Below are 25518 nucleotides of genomic sequence, written 5' to 3'. Positions count from 1 at the left end.
GAAGCCGTCTGGGCCTGGACTTTTTTTGGTTGGGAGTCTTTTGATGACCTGATCAATTTCTTCTTTTGTTATGGGTCTGTTCAGGTTTTCTACTTCACTGTGTGTAAGTTTAGGTAGGTCATGTTTATCTAAAAATGCATCCATCTCTTCTAAGTTTTCAAATTTGTTGGAGAACAACTCTTCTTAGTATTCTGTTATTATCCTTTTGATTTTCTTTGGTTCTGTTGTGACATCGCCCATGTGATTTCTAATGCATGTTATTTGGGTCTTCCTCTTTTCTTTTGTTAGGTTTGCCAATGGTCTGTCGATTTTGTTAATTCTTTCAAAGTACCAGCTTCTTGTCCTGTTGTCTCTATAGTTTTTCTGTTTTCTATATCATTTATTTCTGCTCTAATCTTTATTATTTCTTTTCTGTTGGTGGGTATGGGTTCCCTCTGTTGGTCCGTTTCTAGTTGTTATAGATGTTGTGTTAATGTGTTAATTTTAGTTCTTTCTTCTTTTTAGATGAGTGCGTTTATTGCAATAAATTGTCCTCTCAGCACCACTTTCGCAGTGTCCCAAAGGTTTTGGTATGTTGTGTTTCATTCTCATTTATTTCTAGAAACTTTGCGAATTCACGTTTAATTTCTTATACTACCCAGTCGCTTTTCAGCAGGGTGTTATTCAGTTTCCATGTCTTTGACTTGATTTCCTTGGTCTTCCTATTGTTGATTTCTAATTTGATAACATTGTGATCTGAGAAGATGCTTTGTAGTATTTTGATATTTGTAAATTTATGTAGATTTGTTTTGTGGCCTAAAACATGGTCTATTCTGGAGAATGTTCCATGTGCACTTGAGAAGAATGTGTATTGTGCAGTTGTTGGGTTGAATGTTCTGTACACATCTATGAGTTCCAGTTGGCTGAGTGTGTTGTTTAGTTCTTCTGTGTCTTCACCTTGCTTTTTATAGGCAGCCTGGAGTGGGCTTTGGAATCAGCCATTTATGAGATGTGTTTCCTGGGGAAAATCACTTCGTCTCTCCCAGTATCAATTTCTTCATCAGTAAATGGGAATGATAATAGAGTTAGAGTGAGAAGTAAGTGAAATAATATATGTATATTACTTAGAAAAAATGGAGTCCTGTTGTGCCGCTATAAGATAAGCACTGAATTGCTATCTGCAAGGTTGGCAGTTCAAACCCACCAGGCACTCCTCAGAAACCCTATATAGCGTCGCTATGAGTCAGAACCAACTCAACGGCACTTAATGACAACAACTTTGAAAAATGCCTGACACATGGTAAACGAACCCAAAAAACCCCCACAGTGCCCTCAAGTTGATTAAGACTTGTGGCAACCCCTGTGTATCAGAGTAGAACTATGCTCCATAGGGTGTTCAATGGTTGGTTTTTCCAAAGTAGATCACCAGACCTATCTTCCAAGGAAACTCTGGATGAACTGGAATCTCCAACATTTTGGTTAGCAGCTAAGCATGTTAACCAATGCATCACCAAGGAATGACACATAGTAAGTATACTATAAATAGTAGCTAGTGCTACTACTCCTATTTTGTTGTTATTGTTGTTGAACGCTGTCAAGTCGGTTCTGACTCATAGCGACCCTGTATAGGGTTTCTAAGGAGCAGCTGACCTGACATTAGCAGTCTAGTGCTTAGCCTACAGCGCCACACCAGGACTGCACTACTCTACTAGTTTAAGATCTGTTGACAATGTCTGCTGCCGAATATCATGCATTCATTCAAAGAATGTATTGAACAGGTCATTTGCCCTGTTGAGTACCAGTTTCCCTATCTATCTAATGGGCTTATCTAGATTGATTGTGAGTATTAGTTAATATAATTATTTTAAAATACTTGACATGATCTGTGGCACATAACATTTCAAATATGATACCCATATGAAGTCCTGATGTGGTGCTATAAGATAAGCACTGGGCTGCTAATCAAAGGTTGTTGTTGTTGTTAAGTGCCGTCGAGTCAGTTCCAAATCATAGTGACCCACTATAGGGTTTCCAAGGAGCACTGGTGAGTTTGAACCACCAACCTTGTGGTTCAAACTGAAATGTAGGTAGTTCAAACCCACCTGCTGCTCCTTGGAAACCTGACACAGGGTCACTATGAGTTGAAACCAACTCAATGGCACTTAACAACAACCCATATAATAGGAGTCTGGTGGTCAGTAATTCTAATTTACCAGTCACGGCAAGGGAGAAAGATGAGGCTTTCTGCTTCCATAAAAATGTACATCCTCAGAAACCCTATATAGAATTGAAACCGTTTTCTAAGCCCTTCAGACCAACTCTGAGCTATGAGTCAGAATTGACTCAATGGCACACAACAAAAAAGTATTCATATATTATTAACTTCTTGTTACCTAAATTGCCCAATACAAGACTAGTTCTTTGACTCTAAAATAAAATGCATAATGGCTTTAATTCTATGATTTGCTTCGATTCCCATTCTAAAGTCAAAGTTCTAGGCCAAAACAATGGGTCATGTAAATAAAGTCAAGAAAATAAATCAGTCAGTTCTAAGAGAGAAAAGGAGGGATTAAAAAGTCTGCTGAGTATCATTTTGGCTAAATTAATGCCCTGTTACTTTCTCTCATGTATCCGTGCTGGCTTACAGTCACCATGGCCTTCCATACTCACAGAACGGAACTGTAGAGTGTTTAGAGATCATTTGGTCTGAAGTCCCTTATCCAAGGTCATTCACCTGAGCCTATACTGACACAAACAGCTCCTGTCTTGCAAGTCACTCTTTCTACCCCACCTGTCTCTGAGGAATCATCAAAAATGTTAACATTTATAATAAAGCTAAAAATAAATAATGCAGCTACAAGTAATGTCTAGCTAGAACAAGTAACTCATTGATGACAGAGGCACAGAAGGTGATTAACTCTACTCACTTATATTCAATTTTCTAAGTATTTTGACTACTAATCATATGGCTTACAATAAAATTGAGAAATACAGTTAGTGCCCTCAAGCTATTTGTAAGTATGTGGGAAGACCAGATATGAACATGTTGTACAGCCAGATCACCCATCTTAGTAGGCTTGGCCTTCTATATTCCAAGGGACATGAAAGACTGAATACAGTGATACTCATATTTCAGATAGAAAAAAAAAAAATTAAGTTGATCTCAATTAGACCTAGTGAGCTGGCTGCAAGGAAGAAAGCATGAACTAACTAACTTCAAAAGTTAGAATTATACATAAGGTTTTGTAAGTCATGACCCCAATCCCTTCAAGGTTACCACCAACTCATCATTCCCATTCCTTAGCTCACATACACATGTCTAGTGAGAAAGTGTCCTATTCTCCTTTATCTCTGGACAGGTAAGTGTCCTCTATTTGTAGTTTAGTGGGGAGCCATTGGGTCTTTTCACCCCAGGACACTCATCCACTCATTGGGTTACTCTGTTGGTGGTTTCTCTAGCTTATGATCCTTGTTGTAAACTCTCTCCCATCTCTCCTCCCAGCTGTCCTATCCCAGTGCATCAAACACTTCCCTGCAATGTTTCCTTTTCATATGCCAACAATAAGCACCAGACAGAGATATAATAGTGCAAAAACTTTCATGCTATATCATCCAAAATGTGTGATGTGTACACTATAGTAGGCCACTCGGTACCAGTAGAAAGAGACATTTCAAGGAGGAACATTTTACAAAGGAAGTAAGCTTTGTTCTGGAAACTGACAAAGAAGGGATGGCACATTCAATATTCTCCTCCCACACCATAATTCAAAAATATCAATTCTTCCTTATTCACTGTCCAGCTTCCACATGCATATGAGTTTATTGAAAAGACCATGGCTTAGGTCAGGCGTACCTTAGTCCTCAAGCTGACATTGTTGCTCTTCAACACTTTAAAAAGGTCTTGTGCAGGTGTTTACAGCTGCTCTTGCGCCGCCATCGCTCTCTAACGCCAGAGCCGCCTCTAGCTCGCCGAGCTCCAGCTGAAGGAGAAGGAGTTAAGTGAGGGGGTAGGTCTCTATACCATGGCTCATACAAAGCAGACTGCCAGCAAATACACGGTTGGGAAAGCACCCAGGAACCAACTGGCTACAAAAGCCGCTCATAAGTGTGCGCCCTCTACTGGATAGGTGAAGAAACCTCATCGTTACAGGCCTGGTACTGTGGCACTTCTTGAAATTAGACATTATCGGAAGTCCACCGTTCTGATTCGTAAATTCCCCTTCCAGTATCTGGTGCGAGAAATAGCTCAGGAGTGCAGCTATTGGCGCTTTGCAGGAGGCAAGTGAGGCCTATCTGGCCGTTTTGAAGATACCAACCTGTGTGCTATCCATGCCAAACGTGTAACTATCATGCCAAAAGACATCCAGCTAGCACGTCGCATACGTGGAGAACATGCTTAAGAATCCACTATAATGGGAAACATTTCATTCTATTAAAAACAAAATTTCTCTTCTTCCTGTTATTGGTAGTTCTGAACGTGAGATTTTCCCCCCTCCCCCATGGGGTCAAAAGGTACCTAAGTACATGATTGCGAATGGAAAAACAAGTATTGGCATTTTTTTCATTTTCATTTGTGTGGATTTTTAATATAAATGCGGGGACATAAGGCATTAATGCAAGTCAAAATGTTTCAGTGAACAAGTTTCAGCAGTTCAACTTTATAACAATTATAAATAAATCTGTTAAAATTTTCTGGACAATGCCAACATTTGGATTATTTTAAAACAAGTAAATTTCTTATTGACGGCAACTAAAAAAAAAAAAAAAAGCAGTACATCGTCTGATTTCTTGACTGCTGCTTCCGCGAGTGTTGATAGTTGATCCAAGAAGAATGAAGTCCTTGACAACTTTAATCTTTCCTCCATTGATAAGAATGTTGTTTATTGGTCCAGTGATGAGGATTTTTGTTTTCTTTACATTGAGATGTAATCAAGAGCGAAGGCTGTGCTCTTTGATCTTCATCAGTAAATGTTTTAAGTCCTCGTCACTTTCAGCAAGCAAGGTTGTATCATCTGCATATCACAGGTTGTTAATGAGTCTTTCTCCAATCCTGAAGCCACGTTTTTCTTCATAGAACCCAGCTTCTCGGATTATTTGCTCAGCATACAGGTTGAATAGTATGGTGAAAGAATACAACCCTGTCACACACCTTTCTTAATTTTAAACCATTCAGTGTTCCCATGTTCTGTTTGAACAACTGCCTCTTGGTCCAGGTACAGATTCCTCATTAGCACAATTAATTGTTCTGGAATACTCATACTTCACAATGTTGTCCATAGTTTGTCATGATCCACACAATCAAAGCCTTTGCATAGTCAATAAAGCACAGGTAAACATCTTTCTGGTATTCTCTGCTTTCAGCCAAGATCCATCTGACATCAACAATGATATCCCTCGTTTCACATCCTCATCTGAATCCAGCTGAAAGTTCTCTGTTAATGTATGCTTGCAGCCGCTTCTGTACTACCTTTAGTAAAACTTTACTCGCATGTGATATCAAAGATATTGTCCGATGATGTCCGCATTCTGTTGGGTCACCTCTCTTTGGAATGGGCACAGATATGGATCTCCTCCAATCAGTTGGCCAGATAGTTGTCTTCCAAATTTCTTGGCATAGATGAGTGAGTGCCTCCAATGCCGCCTCACTTTCTTGAAAGAGTTCAATTTTTATTCCATCAATTCCCGGTACCTTGTTCTTTGCCAATTCTTTCAGCGCACCTTTGACTTCCTTCTTCAGTATCATTCATATTATAAATCACCTGTTTTATTCTAATGTGAACCAAGTATTCATATTTTGTACACATTTTTCTGCTAGAGTCTTCATCTTTTTCTTATTCATCTGTCTAAATCATCCTCTGCTCTTCAGGGGCATCCTGGAGTGATTTATTGTTTGTTGCCCCCATCAAGTCCATCCTCTACCTCAGAATTAGGAATAGAACATTGGAGCTAAAAATTACTCCACACGTTGAGCTGCTAATCGCAAGGTCAGCAGATCCAATCTACCAGCCACTCCAATGGGAAAACATGAGGCTTTGTGCCCCCATAAAGATAATAGCCTCAGAAACTCTATACAGGGTCACTATGAGTTGGAACCAACTCAGAGGCACACAACCAACAAACTCTTTGTATATTAAGCTCATGAACACTTTTATTTTTTTAAGATTTTCATCCTCATTTTTCAGAGAACAGTGATTTACCCAGAGTTTTATAGCAGCTCCAGAGCAAAGTGAATTGTATTCTAGATCTTTTAGCTTTTCTCAATAAAGGAGTAAGAGTGTTTTAAGCAATACTTAAAATTTTGTAGTGTCTCTCTGATGTTATTGTTGTTCAGTTCTATCATTGGTTTCAACTCGCAATTGGCCCAGGCTTCTTAAGTCTTCATGTAAGCAGAAAGCCTCATCTTTCTCCCTTGGAGCAGCTGGCAGGCTCAAACCTTGGACCTTGCGTTTCACAGTCCAGTGCTTATCATATGGAGCCATCTTGCTTAGCTCTTTCTCTGAGAAAGAATATTTATGCTTAATAGTTCAGTGTTTAAGCATCTTTGTTTCAAAGAAAGTCTACTTTGCTTTTATAGGCAGTGTTTCAAGATTGGAGGCACATAGGAAGAGGACCAGACAGATAGGCTGATACCCCAAGCTCCAGAGAAGTAGAAAGGAGACAGAAACCAAAAGAAAAGTTAGTTTTTATCAGAGGAATGAGTTCTAACTCCAAGGCAATGGCCAAAAGCCTCTAATCCATTTGAGCCTTTTTTGTGTGTGGGTGGGTGGTGAATCTGATTTCATTGGTAGTAGAATTAGCATTTCAGAAAAAGAAAGATGCCACTGATCATATTATACAAGAAAACTTTTCCCTGGATTTCCTTAGTATCAAGAGAACAACAACAACAACAACAAAGGAAAATTACCTGGGACGTGAATTTTGGCCTAAACTCTCCAAATTGTCTACGTTAATCAAATAAAATTGGATAATTTACAACTTCTGACTTTATTTGGCGCCATGCTGACATAATCATTAAGATTGAGAATGTGTTTGGGACACTGAGAAAATACACCATTGCCAGTGTCCAAATAAGAAGCCCTGGTGACACAATGGTAAAGTGCTCTCCAATTTACCAAAAGATTGGCAATTCTCTGCAGGGAAAAAAGGTGGCAATCTGTTTCCATGAAGATTGACAACTTTGGAAATCCTATGGGGCAGTTCTAATCTGTCCTATAAGGTCACAATGAGTCGGGATCAACTTGATAGCACACAACAACAAAATGGCCAAATGTACAATAAGGTTGTTGTTAAGTGCCATTGAGTCGATTCCGACCCATAGTGACCCTGTATAGGGTTTCCGAGGAGCAGCTGGTAAGCTTGAACTGCTGACCTTGCAGTTCAAACGGCTTTGCAGTTTGGCGCATTAACCCCACAGTGCCACACCAGGACTCCAGTAGCCTTCATTAATATATCAAAAACACTCTTGGTAATGTAAAGACTTACAATATCTCATCCGGAAGACTCTAGAATAATGCAACTGAGGATCTCAATTGTCCGTTTCTCAGGTTACTTGGCTTGAGAATTCACAAAAGAGATAAATCAAACTATCACAGGTAGATGTTTGAACTGTGCCTCTACATACATAATATCTGGAAGGGTCTCAAAGAATAGAGGAAACCACCAAATGTCCACAAAAAGAGCCTTCAGGCCTTGAATCACTCCAGAATACTCTCAACTCTGACAACTGCTCCCACCCCACCACCTTTCCCTAGTCAAAGTCACCAACCATCACCTCTCACCTGAACAATTACAGTGGTATCCTAACTGATATCCCTGATTTTTCTCTGGGCCCTACATACTCTAATCTTTTCCTTGCAGCCTGAGTCACCCTTTTAAAACATAAATCAGGCGATGCCACCCTGCTTAAAGCTCTTCTTTCCAGTGCCTACAAAGACCTACATGATCTGACTTCCTACTATCTACAATCCTCCCCTTCACTCAATCTGCTCCACCCTTACTCCCCTCTTACAGGAATTGTCCAGCCTCAGTGCCTTTGCCTGAAATGTCCAACATTACCTGAAATGCCTGCATAAAAGGCTCCATCACTTCTCTCAATACGTACCTGCTCCAATGCTACATTAGAAGGCAGGCCTTCCTTGATCACCTTATATAAAAATAACACCTCCCCATTGACCTCTAAGCCCTTACCCTAATTTAGATTCTTTATGGCACTTATTGCCACCCATCATACATTTGTTCAATGCCTGTCATATATCTAAAATGTAAACTTCATGAGAAAAGGGCTTTTATTTCGTTCACATTTGAATTTCTAGCGGCTGAAACAGCCTCTAGAACATAGCAAGTATCCCATACTTTCTTAAATAACTAAATGAATGAATGAGTCAACTTAGGAGCACATCACACCTGGAAATACTGCTCGAAGTACCCTAGGGGAGTTTGTATTCAGATTCTTTCTGCTTGTGCACCCTACCTGAGTCTTCAGATGACTTCTCTCAGAAACACCCATGCAGAAGCCCTCATTCTGCAGCAATGCTTTGCTAGGGTTGGGAAGCCCTTGGAAAAGGAAAGCCAAGAAGTTTTGGGAGACTTGGGAACTCCTGAGTCCATGGACAATGACCTAGCCACAGAGGGCTAAAGTTGAGAATGAAGCATCCAGCTGACATGAAATGCGGGGAGATACACAAGAATGCCCAAACTTGCAGATAGTACCCATTTGACCTAGCTTCAATGGCTTGATGACCAGAGCTCAACTAGAGGAAGATAAAGAAATGTGATAAAGGAAGCAAGTGTAAATTGCTACAATTTGATGAGCTTGGCCTATGCTTATGGATAGCAGCTCAAAATACCAACTGAGAGGGAAGAAGTCTTCACATAAAAGATCAATCAATCTCTGTACACAAGATTGATAGGATGGGCAACTTAGGCATTGGCTACCTGAAATTGGGTTGAGGGTAGCTATAAAGGCACAAAGTGGCTGGCTTACAAATTTTCAAGAAGGACTTTAGTTTCAGAGTGTGCAGGGGAAGGTAGACTGACTCCCCACTGCATAGCTTTCATCTTGTCTAGATGGGTCTGATGAAAGGAGATGGGATAGGGGATATTCAAGAGGGAGTAATTGTTATCATACCTAATTGCAATGGTCACAACTTTAAAGGTAGAAGTTGTGTAAGAAAAAGGGCTAGTAGTACATTCCAAGAACAGAGGACCCTAGGACCATCCAGAGAGAAGAGCATGAGGTGGAACATGGGACTCTAACCAGAAAAGCAGCAGTGACACCAGAGATGGAGGCAGAGGTGATGACATGGAGAGATTAAGCAGCTGAGGACTCTAGACACATGGAAAAAAAAAGACTGTGTGCTGGTGGCCAGGAGGCTGGCTTGCAAAATGTGCCCTTTCGCTGTTTAATGCTTCTGACTCCTGCCTGTATTAATGATTCTGAATCCTGCCTGTTTTTGTGTACATCAAAAAATAAAAGGAAGGCCAAGCCTGGACAATACTAAGAAGTTTAAGATCACCTAGGATAGACATCTCAGTGGGACTTATTCCAAGAATACTGCTTCCTTCTTTAGCAGAAAGGATCCTTGGTGGCACTGTGGGATAAGCACTGGGCTGCTAACCACAAGGTCAAACTCACCAATCACTCTGTTGGAGAAAGATGAGGCTTTCTACTCTTGTAAAGATTTACAGCCTTGAAAAACCCTACACAGGGTCGCTATGAGTTGCAAAAGACTCAATGGCAGTGAGATTTGCGTTTGAGTCTGTAACTGAAAAACCAGATTCAGAAGTCTCTGGAGGCCATGACAGCATACATCATGATGAACAGTTGATTTTTTTTTTAAGTACACAATAGCCAAGAGCAAATTGCTGGGTCACTAATAAAACAGATCTCACTGTTGAAAATTATGTAAAATTTGGTTGACAGGAAAAGCAGCCTAAGTCATTTCTTGATTGAATTTATGTTTAGCATGATGACATCATTCAATTGGAAGCTAGTTCTTTCCATACACACTCTTTGACAAGCAAAGGTTTACTAAAGTTCTTATAATATAGTGTATATATGCAAATATTTCCCTCTATCACATTTTGAGAGGGGACAAAAATCAAGAAAATACCCCCCACTCCCATAATTTCTCTGACATTACACCTACTCCTCACTTACCAACTGTTTCATTATCCAACATTTTGTATTTGCAACAATATTAAAACATCTATGATCTGACTATTTTGCATATTGGCAATATACATCTGGCAGTAACAAATGCTGGGGTGCAAAGCAAGGCTAACATTGCTGTGATGGTTAAGGTTATGTGTCTACTTAGTTTGACAATTATGTAATGATGTGATTTGGCAATTATGTCATGATGTAATCCGACAGTTTTGTAATGATATAGTCAGCTTCAGTTTGGTGATCTGATATGGTTATCATACATTTTGGCATAGCAATGATTTTTGCATAACAGTCTGGTCTTTGAAAGCTATTTTTTGAATAAGTGAGAAGTGGATATGTTTCAAACCATTTATGGCAACAGTTGTAAGTTTGCCTTATGCATGCCTACAACATCCAAAACTCGTGGAGTTTCCACTCCAATGATAACCAAAGGTACTAACTGTGGTGTTATCATGTGATCCATGTCCCGGGCTCCTTTTATGTGTGTCTGAGGATAATAGGCTATGCCATGAAAAGATGATCTCCATAATGACCTTCCCAGCTAGCTGCCCGTCATCCCATTGGATGATTATTCTAGTTTTAGGCTCTGAAACTAATCCTTTAGCAGAATTCTTATTATGGGGTCTCTTAGAAGTGGAGGCCAGTAGCTCAGCAATTCAGCACAAGTAAGCCAAGCTGCTGGTACTCCCTAAATTTTATATTTTGGCTTCTATGCCTGAGCCCTTGCCTTGTTGCTATGTAACCAAACCCCGGCTTATGCTCTTGGTCAGTGGTTCTCAACAAGGTTGAAATTTGATCTCCAATGAGTTTGATATTTGGAGGCCATGACAGTATACATCATGATGAGCAGTTGATTTTTTTTCAGTACACAATGGCCGAGAGTAAATTGCTGGGCCACTAATAAAATACATCTCACAGTTTAAAATTATCTAAAATTTGGTTGACAGGAAAAGCAGCCTAAGTCATTTCTTGATTGAATTTATGTTTAGCATAATTGTGACTATCTGGAGACATGTTTCTCCATCACACTTGATTAAAGGAGAGAGCTACTGGTATCTAGGAGGTAGACACCAGTTGTCGTTCTTGTTAAATGCCTTTCAGTCAATTCTGACTCATAATTACCCTATGTACAACAGAATGAAACACTGCCTGATCCTGTACCATCCTCACAATTGTTGTTATGTGCTGTATTGTGGCAGCAGCTCAATACAGCACATAACATAACAATAACATGTCATTGGAGGTTTCCCTCTTTTTTGCTGACCCTCCACTTAAGCAAGTATGATGTCCTCCTCCAGGAACTGGTCCCTCCTGATAACATATTCAAAGTAGCAGAGACCAATCTTACCATCCTCCCTTTGAAGGAGCATTCTAGCTATAATTCTTCCAAGATAGATTTGTTGTTTGTTCTTCTGGTACTATTAATATTCTTTGCCAACACCATTATTCGAATGCATTGGTTCGTGTTTGATCTTGTTATCCTCCTTCAGGTTTCTCTTCCTTAACTCACCCGAAGAATCAGGGGTTGAGTTCTAAATCGGCTGCAGCAAATTAATCACTCGCTCATACAATCTGTCTGGACATAAGCAGTTTATTAACAAAGAGAAAGTAAATTCTCAAGGGAGAGAATGGATCTGTCTCTGTGGAGTGGTGAAGACCAAGAGAGGATCTCAGGTCTGAGTTTTTGTTGATTAGAATCTAACATACGGTAATAGAAAGGAGGAATATTAATTAATTTTCTGGGAATGGGATGGGAATTCCTGAAAATGGGGTGCCATCCCTTTCTTGTCCTAATTTGGTCCTGGGTCAGATATGTCAGGGCCCCAGTGGGTGTGTGATTTAGGCAAGGAGCATCCTTCAGTCACTAGTCCCCTAAATTGTGCATACTCCAAGTCTGGAAAATCCCTTGCCTTTGGTCTTCCTTCTCTTGTTATCAACTCAAGCTTTAGATCGAAATTACCTACATTCAAGTCCTGGCTCCACCGTTTACTTACTGTGTAACCTTAAACAAGTTGCTTTACCTCTCTGAGCCTCAATTTCCTCACTTATAAAATGCAAATACTGTTGTTATTGTTGTTAAGTGCCATCGAGTCAGTTTGGACCCATTAACTTCATTAATCTGATTGGTTGGCCTCATCTGATGAGGTCTCCTTGACCACTGATCCAGTTCCTGATTCCCTGCCTTCTCACTCCCAGGCTGTCCCTATCAGTCTTCTTTATTCATTGTCCAACTTTACATGCATAATAGTGATCGAAAATACTATGACCTGGGTCAGGCTCACCTTAGTCTTCAAATTGGTATCTTTGCTCTTCACTACTTCAAAAAGGTCTTTTGCAGCAGATTTGCCTAATGCAACAAACACATCTTTTGATTTCTTGATTACTGTTTTCTTAAGTATTGATTGTGGATCCAAGCAAAATGAAGTCTTTCACAACTTCGATCTCTTCTCCATTTATCATGTTATTTATTGATTCAGTTGTGAGGATTTTTTATTTACTCTACACTGAGGTGCAATCCATACTGAAAGCTGTAGTTTTTTTTATCTTCATCAGTAAGTATTTTAAGTCCTCTTCACTTCCAGCAAGCAAGGTATCATCTGCATTTGTAGGTTGTTAATGAAGCTTCCTTCAATCCTGATGCCACATCCTTCTTCATATAATCCATTTTATGGGATTATTTGCTCAGCATACAGATTGAATACTATGGTAAAAGGATACAACCCTGGTGCATATCTTTCCTGATTTTAGATCATTCAGTATCCCCTAATTCTGTTCTAACAATTGCCTTTTGGATTATGTGTAAGTTCCTCATAAGCACGATTTAGTTTTCTCACATATCCATTCTTCTCAATGTTATCCATAGTTTGTCCTGAGCCACACAATTAAAAGCCTTTGCATAGTCAATAAAGTACAAGTAAACATTGTTCTGGTGTTCTCTTCTTTCAGCCAAGATCAATCTGACCTCAATGTTGGTATCACTAACTCTACATCCTCTTCTGAAACTGTCTGAAATTTATGGCAGCTCCCTGTCGATGTACTGTTGCAACCTTTTTAAGAAAATTATCTTCAGGAAAATTTTACTTACATGTTGTATTAATGATATCGGTGTAGAACCATGGGTGCTGCTAAACATCTTACAATGTACAGGACAGCCACCCCTCCCCTCCCCCCAAGAAAGAATCGCCTGGTCCCAAGTGTCAAAAGCATCAGGGTTGAGAAAGCACTGATTTATTCCAATAACTAACTCCATGTTTTATATCCTGCCCAGCACCTCTATTCATAGTGCTACCAACCACCTGCCTCTTGATACAATGTGCCACCCACCAACTAAAATACTTCTCTTTTTATTTACTACCAGCATGTCTAGACTGCTTCAGTGCCAGACAGCCTTCATTCCACCTGACTACCTTGAGTTCCTATATCATGTTTGTTATCAACTCAAGCTTTAGATCCAAATTACCTACATTCAAGTCCTGGCTCCTCCATTTACTAACTGTGTAACCTTAGACAAGTTGCTTTACCTCTCTGAGCCTCAATTTCCTCACTTATAAAATACAAATAATGTTGTTGTTGTTGTTGTTGTTGTTAAGTACCATTGAGTGAGTTCTGACCTATAGTGACCCTGTACAGGGTTTCTGAGGAACGGCTGGTGAGCTTGAACCTCTGACCTTTCAGTTCAAACAGACTTTGTAATCCAGTACATTAACTCACAGCGCCACACCAGGATGCCACACAAATAATGGTAGTTCCTTCCTAATAAATAGAATGCAAGATAAATGCTTAACAAAGTTCCTAACATGTTTTTAAGTATTTGGTAAATATTATTATTGTTAAGTGCCAGTGAGTTGGTTCCAACTCATAGCAACCCTGTATAGGGTTTCTGAAGAGCATTTGATGAGTTTGAACTGCCAACCTTATGGTTCACAGCCCAGAACTTATTCTACAGCACTATACCAGTTGTTGTTGTTAAGTGCTGTCAAGTCAGTTCTGACCCACAGTGACCCTGTATTTGTTGTTGTTGTTGTTGTTAAGTGCCATAGAGTCAGTTCTGACCCATAGTGACCCTGTATAGGGTTTCCAAAGAGCAACTGGTGAGCTTGAACCACTGACCTTGCAGTTCAAATGGCTTTGCAATCTGGTGCATTAACCCACTGTGCCACACCAGCACTCCTGTGTTAGGTGCCATCAAGTCAATACCGGCTCATAGCAACCCTATGTACAACAGAACGAAACACTGCCTGGTCCTGGACCAGCTTCACAATTGTTGCCACACTTGAGCCCATTGATGCTGACACTTTACAAATCCATCTCACTGGGGGTCTTCCTCTTTTGCTCTGACCCTCCACCTTACCAAACATGATATCCTTTTCCAATGACTGCTCCCTCCTGACAATATGTCTGAAGTATGAGAGACAAAGTTTGGCTATCCTGGCCTCCAAGGAGCACTCTGGCTGCACTTCTTCCAACACAGATCTGTTGGTTCTTTTGGCAGCCCATGGTACTTTCAATATTCTCCTCCAACACCATAACTCAAATGCATCAATTCTTCTAAGGTCTTCCTTATTTACTGTCCAGCTTTCGCATGCATATGAGGTTATTGAAAAGACCATGGCTTGGGTCAGGCGTACCTTAGTCCTCAAGCTGACATCTTTGCTCTTCAACACTTTAAAAAGGTCTTGTGCAGCAAATTTGCCCAATATAATACGTCGTCTGACCTCTTTTCTTGACTGCTGTTGCCATGAGTGTTGATAGTTGATCCAAGAAGAATGAAGTCCTTGACAACTTCAATCTTTTCTCCATTGATAAGAATGTTGTTTATTGGTTCATATTGGCCAATATTGTTGTTGTTGTTGTTAAGTGCTATTGAGTCAGTGTCTAATCATAGGGTTTCCAAGGAGCAGCTGGTGAGTTTGAACTATTGATCTTGTGGTTTAAATGGACCTTGTAGTCCTGTGTTTATCCTATAGCACCACACCAGGACATTAGGAATTAACAATGCTGGGCAGGCTAATTAGGTATTAGCAATTGCTAAGACCTTTCTAGATTGCTTCAGAAAGTCTCTTTTGTCAAGCTATTATCAATCTTCTAGAGCATCACTGGACAATGAAATTTTTCTTTAAGGGTGGAAATGGGTTCTATTGATGATGTTCATTTTTTAGATATTACTTAAATTTAATTAAGTTAGATTTAAATAGCTAAATGTGGCCAATGACCTTTGTCAATCACCCACCAAAAATAAATTAAAAGTACCATGGACTACCAGAAGAGCCAACAATTCTGTGTTGGAAGAATTACAGCCAGAATACTCCTTAGAAGACAAGATGGCGAGACTTCATCTCTCATACTTCAGACATGTCAGCAGGAGGGATCAGTCACTGAAGAAGGACATCGTGCTTAGTAAAGTGAAGAGTCAGTAAAAAAGAGGAAGACCTCTAACAAGATGGATTGGCACAGTGGTAGCAGCAAACACAACAACAACAGTGAGGATCGCACCACGCTGGACAGTGTTGCACTATGTTGTGTATGGGGTCGCTGTGAGTTGGTACTGATTCCATGGCACTTAACAGCAACAACAAACCCTCTTGGGGAGGTCCTACTCCCTCTCCTTCCCAATATTGGGAATCATATCTTAGTGAGAACTGTACTGATGGGAGTGTATGGCAAACTTAAGTGAGTTAGCATAGAAGAAGTTAAGACTCGTGAATAATTCTGGCTAGTCTTGCCTCTTTCTGCACCAGTCAGTTCACTAACAAACAAGCTTCCTGCTACAGAGCAGTGTTTATCCCAATTGAAATGGTTTTGAATCCTAGGAACATTTAGCCATGTCTGGAGATATTTTTGGTTGTCAAAATTGGAGGGGCATGGGTTGCTACTGGTATCTAGAGAGGAGACACATGGGATGCTATGAAACACTCTATAATGTAAAAAAACAAAAACAAAAAAAAACCCCACACAATAAAGAATTAATTATTGTTGTTACATGCCATCAAGTTGGTTCCAACCCATAGCAACCCTGTATAGGATTTCCGAGGAACAGCTGGTGGGTTTGAACTACTGACTTTGTGGTTCACAGTCCCAGTGCTGATCCTACAGCACCACACCAGGAATCCAAATATTTAATTACCAGGTCCAGAATAACAGTAATGCTGAGGTTTAAAACCTCTGTTCTAGAGGGATCTTTAAACAAAAAGCACTGGACTGTGAACCACAAGGTCCACGGTTCGAGCTTGCCAGCCGCTTTGCAGGAGAAAGATGATTCAATCTTTCTGCTCCTGAGAAGATTTAAAACCTTGGAAACCCTATACAATGTCACTATGAGTTGGAATTTACTCAATGGCACTTAACAATAACAACATTTACTCTTAAAAACCCTTAGGGACTGGAGATCTCTAATGTCCCTGGAGAATTCAGGGCAATGTATGCACTACTCCCTCCCTCCCAGATTGTTGTTGTTAGCTGTTATGAAGTAGATCCAACTCAAGGTGACCCCATTCACAGTAGAACGAAATGTTGCCTGGTCCTGCCATCCCCATGATCAGTGGCAGATCAGACCATTTTGATCTAGGGTTTTCATTTAAGTTGACAGTATGAAAGACCTTCATGCTTCCCCCACAACATCTCCTTCTATGTCGCAGAATCAAAGTTCTGGCCTGAGCTATTAAAGTGGGCCATATCTTGTATCTTTGTTGCTGTTATTGTTAAGTGGTGTTGAGTCTGTTCCAACCCATAGAGAACCCTGTATAGGGTTTCTGAGGAGTGGCTAGTGAGTTTGAACCACCAATCTCACAGATCAAACCGACTTTGTAGTCCAGCACATTAACCCACAGTGCCACACCAGGACTCCTTTTTAGAGATTAACTAACTCCACTCTTACCCCCTTTACCTAAATTTAAAGTCACTGCTAACAGGTGAGAATAGTCTACCTTTGGCTGCCTGAGGCAACTCAGATATGGATAACTGAGAGAAGTAGGAGTGTAGGGTTCAATAATTGCTTGATAAATGTGACATAATCACTTTTCTTTAGCCTTGTCCTGCAATCCTATAATTCTTCAATCAGATGCCTCCATAGGAACTGAACAACTTTAAAACAAAATGTCATGTGGTCTGTATGTGCAGTATGAAATGAAAACCATGATTGCCATTATTTTACCTTGAATTTTGCTTCTAGTTTTTTGGTTTGGTTTACTTTACACCTTTAGGGAAGGACTCTTACCTATCACAAGGCTACTTCAGGCCTTTTTATTTATTCTGGCTTATCTCACCCTGATTTTGAGAGCAATGATGATAATTACCCTTTTATAGTCTTCCTTTTATACTCTTGAGAACCCAGCTGAGCTTAGTTTTTTATCAGCCAAGCCTTCTAGACCTAAACTGGAACTCTTGGTGATACCTACCATTTTTTAATTGTGTGGCTATAAATAACTTAAAATGAAATAGAGGTTCTCAGCAACTATTTCTGTCTGATTTACTGATTTATTACTAATTACGTCATTTTAGAATTCCTTGTGTGGAGTTAGTTCATCTTTATGCAGCTAGCAAAGGAAACAGAGTTGTCAACTATTTTCCATCTTCTAATTCTCCAGATAGTGTTAAAGCATCTGCAGGATTGAATATGCTGAAGGATCAGCACGGGACTGCGAACCACAAGGTTAGAAGTTCAAATCCACCAGCTTCTCCTCGGAGCCACACTACTTGGGTTCAAGTTCTGGCTCCTCTACTTCCTACTTCCTGGCTCCTCTACTATACATACATGGGCAAGTGCCTTGGTTCCTCTGCGGCATAGTTTCCTCAGGCTTGTTATTGTTGTTATTAAGTGTTATAGAGTAGATTCCAACTCCTAGAGACCCTGTGTAGGGTTTCTAACAAGTAACTAGTAGGTTTGAACCACCAACCTTGAGGTTAGAAGTCCAGTGTTTATCCTACAGAGCCACACCAGGACTCCTCCTCAGGTTTAAATGGGGATAATTATTATGGCTACATCTGGATGTTGAATCAGACAATAATGTGGTTTGTTTGTTTTTAAAACAAAATGAAGAGGAATGTCATTGTCAAAAAGAACATTTCAAGATCTATCTTGAATTACAGGGCTGTCTGATATAGGATAATATTCACACTCCTATATGGAAGAACAGTTAATAGTACTATTATTCAAATTTATACATCGGCCAGTACAGTCAATAATGACATCGGAGAGTTCTAGAAAATTCTTCAGCCTGAAATTGATCAAACATGCAATCAAGATGTATAGAGAATTAATGGGGATTGGAATGTAAAAGTTGGAAACAAAAAGAAAGGATTAATTACAAATACCTTTCTTAAACAACATAAAAGGCAACTATACCAAGGGACCTCACCAGGTGGAACACACAGTCATCAAACAGTCTACATCTGTGGAAAGAAACAATGGAGAAGCTCAATATCATAGGTCAAAACAAGGCCAGACTGACTGTGGAACAGACCATCGATTGCTCATAAGCAAACTCAGACCAAAGCTGAAAAAAGATTAAAACAAGTCTACGTGAACCAAAATATGACCTTGTGTATATCCAACCTGAATTAAGAGACCATCTCAAGAAAGTATTTGACACATTAGATACTAATGACCAAAGACTAGGAGAGTTTGGGGATGACATCAAGAGCATCATATAGGAAGAAAGCAAAAGGTCATTGAAAAGACAGGAATGAAAGCAAAGACCAAAGTGGATGTGAGAAGAGACTTTGATACTTGCTCTCCTGCATAGAGGTGCTAAAGCAGATGAAAGAAGTGTAGAGGTAAGAGAGCTGAACAGAAAATTTCAAAGGGCAGCTCTAGAAGACAAAGTAAACTATTATAATGAAATATGCAAAGACTTGGAGCTAGAAAACCCAAAGGGAAGAACATAATCATCATTTCTCAAACTTGAAGGAATGAAGAAAAAACTCAAGCCTCGTGTTGCAATATTGATTCTATGGGCAAAATATTGAATGATGCAGGAAGCATAAAAAGAAGATGGAAGGACTACACAGAGTCACTATACTAAAAAGAATTGGACAATGCTCACCCATTTCAAGAGGTGCTGTTGTTATGTGCCATGGAGTTGGTTCTGACTCATAACGACCCTGTACAGAGTTTCAGCCTCATCTTTCTCCTGCGGAACAGCTGGTAGTTTCGAACTGCTAACCGTGAGCTTAGCAACCTGATTCATAACCACTATGCTACCAGAGAGACAGCATATGATTAAGAGCCAGAAGTCCAAGCTGCACTGAGGACATTAGTGAAAAACAAAGCCCCAGGATTTGGCAGTTACAAATGGAAATGTTTCAATAAACTGATACAGTACTGGAGACACATACTTGTCTATGCCAAGTAATTTGGAAGACAGCTACCTGGCAAACCAATTGGAAAAGATCTATATCTGTGCCTATTCCAAAGAAAGGTGACCCAGTGGAATGGGAAATCATCGAAAAATATCATTGCTATTACATGCTAGTGAAATTTTGCTGAAGATAATTTTAAAATGGTTGTAGCAGTGCATTGACAGGGAGCTACCAAAAATTCAGGGATACTATTGCTGACGTCAGATAGACCTTGGCTGAAAGCAGAGAATACCAGAAACATGTTTACTTGTGCTTTATTGACTATGTAAAGACACTCAACTGGATGAATCATAAAAAAAAAAAAAAAAAAAAACTATGGATAACATTGCAAAAAAAATGGGTATTCCAGACCACTTAGTTGTGCTCATGAGGAACCTGTACATAGACCAAGGGGCAGTCAGTTGAACAGAACAAGGGCATACTGAATGCCTTAAAATCAGGAAAGGTGTGCACCAGGATTGTACTCTTTTCCCATACTTATTCAATCTGTGTGCTGAGCAAATAATCCCAGAAACATGACACGAAGAAGAACATGACATCAAGATTGGATAAAGACTCGTTGTTATGTGCCGTGGAGTTGGTTCCGACTCATAGCGACCTTGTACAGGGTTTCTGAGGCTGTAAATATTTACGGGAGCAGAAAGTCTCATCTTTCTCCCACGGAACAGCTGGTAGTTTCGAACTGCTGACCCTGAGGTTCGCAGCCCAATTCGTACCACTAAGCTATCAGAGCTCCTTTAAAGACTCATTAACAAACTGTAATATGTAGATGACACAGCCTTGCTTGTTGAAAGCAAAGAGGACTTGAAATACTGATGAAGATCAAAGGCCACAGCCTTCAGTATGGATTGCACCTCAACGTAGAGAAAACAAAAATCCTACAACTGGATCAACAAATAATGTCATAATAAATGGATAAAAGATCAAAGTTGTCAAATACTTCATTTTGCTTGGAGCCACAATCAACAGTCATAGATGCAGTAGTCAAGAAATCAAAGATGTATTGTATTAGGCAAATCTGCTGGAAAATACCTCTTTAAAGTTCTAAAGAGCTAAAGCCAAACTATTTTCATTCACCTCATATGTGTGTGAAAATTGGAAATAAGGAAGACTGTAAAAAAGTCAATGCATTTGAATTATAGTTTTGGCAAAGAATATTGAAATTACCATGGACTACCAGAAAAAGCCCTGGTGTGGCACTGTGGGTTAATGTGCCAGACTGCAAAGCCATTTGAACCGCAAGGTTGCCGTTTCAAGCTCAGCAGCGGCTCCTCGGAAACACTATACAAGGTCGCTATGGGTTGGAACCAACTCGACGGCACTTAACAACAACAACCAGAAAAAGCAAATAAATCTGTTTTGGAATAAGTACAGCCAGAATGCTCCTTAGAAACAAGAATGGAGAGACTTCACTTCTCTTCATTTGAACATGTTGTTAGGAGGGACCAGTCCCTAGAGAGCGACATGCTTGGTAAAGTTAAGGGTGTGTGTAAAAGAGGAAGACTCCCAACAAGATGGCTTGACACAGTAGCAGCAATAATGTGCACAAATATAACAACAATTGTGAGGATGGCTCAGGACCAGGCAGTGGTTCATTCTGTTGTGTGTAAGTTTGCCATGAATCAGAACAAACTTGACCGCAGCTAACAACAACAACCTCTGTTATGCATACTAATGCTGGCTATTGCATACTAATACTAATATTATATAAAGTATTGAATTTTATATATTATTGAGTTTTTTAAACCACCAGTTGGTTTTGAAACCAAAACCATAAACTCGTAGCCATTGAGTCCACTCTGACTTATGTCAACCCTGTAGGACAAAGCAGAGTTGCCTCACAGGGTTTCCAAGACAGTAATCTTTATGGAAGCAAGCTGCCACATCTTTCTCCTGTGGACTAGCTAGTGGGTTTGGATTACTGGCATTTTTGTTAGCAGCCAATTGTGTGCTCCTGGTTCTGTAACGTTATCAAAAAAAAAAAAAAAATGTCCAGTTAATTTGCTATTCTAAATTAGATACATCTTGGCATTGAAATCAACTGAGTTGATTTAACCTACTGCCATTCAGTTGATTCTGACTAGCAACCCTTTATGACAGAGTAGAACTGCCCACATAAGGTTTCCAAATCTGCAACTCTTTATGGAAGTTGACTGTCAAAGCTTTTTCCCATCGCTACTGTGCCACCAGAATGTCTGAGATGATATAAATCCACTGCCATCAAGTAGATTCCAATTCATAGTGACCCTATAGGACAGATAGAACTACTCCATAGGGCTTCTGAGACTATAAATCTTTATAGAAGCAGCCTCGTCTTTCTCCCTGGACCAGTTGGTGGGTTTGAACCAGTGACCTTTTGGTTAGCAGCTCAATATTTAAACCACAATGCCACCAGGGCTTCTGTTTGAGATGATAGGGCAAAATAGTTACATTTTTTACAAGAGTATGGGAAACAGATGATTTACCTTCTGATACCACTGGCTGCTCCAAACTAGCTTATGCATCACCACTACTAGCTAACTGACCTATAGGTAGGCAGAGTAGCTACTGGAAAGGTGACATGATTAGATGCTACTGGTCTTCATTTCTACATAATACAAATAAATGAAATTTGTTTTCTAACAGTTTCTTGGAGTACTGAAAAAGATTAAACATTGATTTTATCTGGCATGATTGGGTGGAAGAGGAGGGGACCCAGTAGGTAGAAAAAGAGATTGCAATTTTACTAAATCCAAGCAAAAGATGGGAGATTCATTTCCAATATAATGCTATCAGGCCAGCTGTGAGGGGAAGTGCCAATCAGGGAGGTTCTGCCTCTGACCAAATGACATTGTAGGCATGAATGAGGTGAATCCTGATAAGGATCTGTCCATTAATTACAAATGGGGGGTTTAATTTCAGAAGCCTATGATAAACTCCACCAAGGGTGCCTGCCTAAGGCTGGTAACAATAGGGCTAGAAAAATTCCAATTAATAGATTGTGTCTAGTGATGAGGTTAATGGAAAGGAATGTATTATTTGGGCCCGTTGAGACCAGTAATCTTGTAAAAGCTCTAGCCAGCCCTAAGAATGGGGAGACTGGAGAATTGTCTATTCCTCCATTGTGTCCGATGGCAATAGAATTCAGCTGTAAATACGAAGACGCTCACTTTAGTCACTGTACTGAAAGTATTTTATGTGATGAGGTCTAAGCCAAGCATCTCTGTCCCAGGCTAGTTAACCCATAAATATCCCAGAATACAATGCTAGCTTTTCAACAGGAAGTCCAATGCCATATCCAGGAACAAACTCATTAAAGTCTGAATGAAAAAACCCAAGTGAGGCAAGCAATGCTGCTTCTTTACTGGATGTTCTTAGCCTACATCATTGCAAGTTTTAAAATTCAGTCAATCCAGTTCATACTCCAGGTTGCTTTAGAAATACAATTGTAGGTAATACAAACCAAATCTAAATTTTTGGCCTTTTGTTTCCTTGTATCTACTTCTCCCAACATTACCATTTATTCTTTTTTGCTTTGATAATATATGAGTTTTAATGGAAAGCCCACGATCATTCAGTATGATATTTGAACTCAAAGAGAAGGCAAAACTTGATAAGAAAAAATAGAGGAGGTGGGGCTGTGCAGACCTCTGCCAATTAAAAAATAAATAAATAAATATGGATGAAACAGGTTCAGAGGACAGTCCAAGGCAATTGAGTGCTTACCAGGAGTACGATTTGGAGCAGAAAGAAGAAAGGAGGTGGCTTCAGATTTGTGGTGGCCAATGAGCCCCAGCACAGTCATTTTGAATGGGAGTAAGTAGATAGTGGATCAAGAGAGCATGACCATCGCAGAGGTCTGACGAATCAGCAGAGATAAAGGTATGAGCATTCCTTTTTCATTCTTTTCTTTTCCTCTGTCTACCCATCTCCACTCTGGGGGTCAGAGGGGATACCTGAACGAGTGGACACTCCCAGGGAAGATTTCACTCTATGTGAACATAGAATAGGAAACAAGCTACACAGTGCATTGTGATGGCCTCTGGAAAGACCTTCATCAAACTTAAGTCCCTATCAGCCTAATTCTTGAAATTCTTACCTCAAGTGCCTCCAACTGAAGTGTGGAGTGGAAGTAGAATACTTGTAGCTCAGGTTATTTGTAACTTATAACCATACAAACCCCACTGCCATCAAGCGAATTCTTACTCACAGAGACCCTTTATAGGGTTTTGGAGGCCATGAGTCTTTAAAGACATACATACTCTTGTCATTTACCCACAGAGCAGCTGATGGGTTTGAACCTCTGATGTTGAGTCCCACAACACCATCATGACCTGTTGTTATTTTTGTTAGGTTCCCTCGAGTCAGTTCCAACTCAAACCAACCCTATGTACAACAGAATGAAACATTGCCTGGTCCTGAACCATCCTCACAATAGTTGTTAGGTTTGAGCCCAATGTTGCTGTCACTATGCAGTCCATCTCTGATTTGGGGGTGGCGTCTTCCTCTTTTTTACTGACCCTCCACTTTACCAAGCATGATGTCCCTCTCCAGGGAGAGACAGATTTGTTTGTTTTTCTGGCAGTCCATGGTACTTCCAATATTCTTTGCCAACACCATGATTCAAGTGCATCAATTCTTCTATGGTCTTCCTTATGAAACGCTGAACTTTCACTTGCATTTGAGGTGATAGAAAATACCATTGCTTGGGAGGCATATCTTAGTGATCAAACTCATGTCTTTGCACTTTAACACTTTAAAGAGATCTTTTGTAGCAGATGTGCCTAATGCAATACTTTTTAATTTCTTGACTGCTGCTTTCATGAGTGTTGACTATTATGGTCCCAAGTAAAATGAAGTCTTTGACTACTTCAATCTTTTAGTCATTTATCATAATGATATTCTGATATATATATATCATAAATCCTCTTCTCTTCCAGCGAGCAAGGGCAAAGCTTTGCCTCGCCTTCTTTGTACATATTGTCAGAATGGACCAATTCCTGGAGAGGGACATCATGCTTGGTAAAGAGAGTCAGCAATTACCATTCTGGAATACTTCATGAGCACAATTAACTGTTATGGAATACCAATTCTTCACAATGTCATCAATAGTTAGTTATAATCCACACAGTCGAATGTCTTTGCATAGTCAATGAAGCACAAGTAAGCATCTTTCTGGTATCCACTTCTTTCAGCCAAAATTCATCTGACATCAGAAATGATATCCCTCTCTAAATTCAGGGGGAATATTGTTGCTGTTGTTGTTAGGTACCATCGAGTCAGCACCGACTCATAGCGACCTTATGCACAGCAGAACGAAACACTGCCTGATCCTGGGCCAGCCACACTACTGTTGCCATGCTTGAGTCCATCGATGCTGCCACTTGGACAATCCATCTCATTGGGGGTCTTCCTCTTTTTCTCTGACCCTCCACCTTACCAAACATGATCTCCATCTCCAGTGACTGATCCCTCCTGACAATATGTCCAAAGTATGAGAGACGAAGTTTGGCCATCCTGGCCTCCAAGGAGCACTCTGGCTGCACGTCTTCCAAAACGTATCTATTGGTTCTTTTAGCAGCCCATGGCACTTTCAATATTCTCCTCCAACACCATAACTCAAAAGCATTACTTCTTCTACAGTCTTCCTTATTCACTGTTCAGCTTTCGCATGCATATGAGGTTATTGAAAATACCATGGCTTGGGTCCGGCACACCCTAGTCCTCAAGCTGACATCTTTGCTCTTCAACACTTTAAAAAGGTCTTGTGCAGCAATATTTGCCTAATACAATACTTTGCTTGATTTCTTGACTGCTACTTCTATCAGTGTTGATAGTGGCTACAAGAAGAATGAAGTCCTTGACAACTTCAATCATTTCTCCGTTGATTAGAATGGTGTTTATTGGTCCAGTGGTGAGGATTTTTGTTTCCTTTACATTGAGATGTAATGCATACTGAATGCTGTGCTCTTTGATCTTCATCAGTAAATGTTTTAAGTCCTCTTCACTTTCAGCAAGCAAGGTTGTATCATCTG

The 25518-nt window shown here is 40.0% G+C and overlaps 1 protein-coding gene and 1 pseudogene across 1 annotated transcript in view; both read left to right on the top strand.

Moving 5' to 3' along the window:
- The window catches only part of TRPC5 (transient receptor potential cation channel, subfamily C, member 5), a 244509-nt gene that overhangs the window by 13359 nt on the left and 205632 nt on the right, over positions 1 to 25518 (top strand). The gene's annotated exons all lie outside the window — the stretch shown is intronic.
- Positions 4002 to 4379, top strand: LOC102818717 (annotated as a pseudogene).

Source organism: Chrysochloris asiatica, unplaced genomic scaffold, assembly GCF_000296735.1.
Source record: "Chrysochloris asiatica unplaced genomic scaffold, ChrAsi1.0 scaffold00231, whole genome shotgun sequence".
In the NCBI taxonomy this organism is placed as follows: Eukaryota; Metazoa; Chordata; class Mammalia; order Afrosoricida; family Chrysochloridae; genus Chrysochloris; species Chrysochloris asiatica.
The sequence above is the reverse complement of the archived record's forward strand: the minus strand, read 5'-3'. Positions and strand labels throughout refer to the sequence as shown.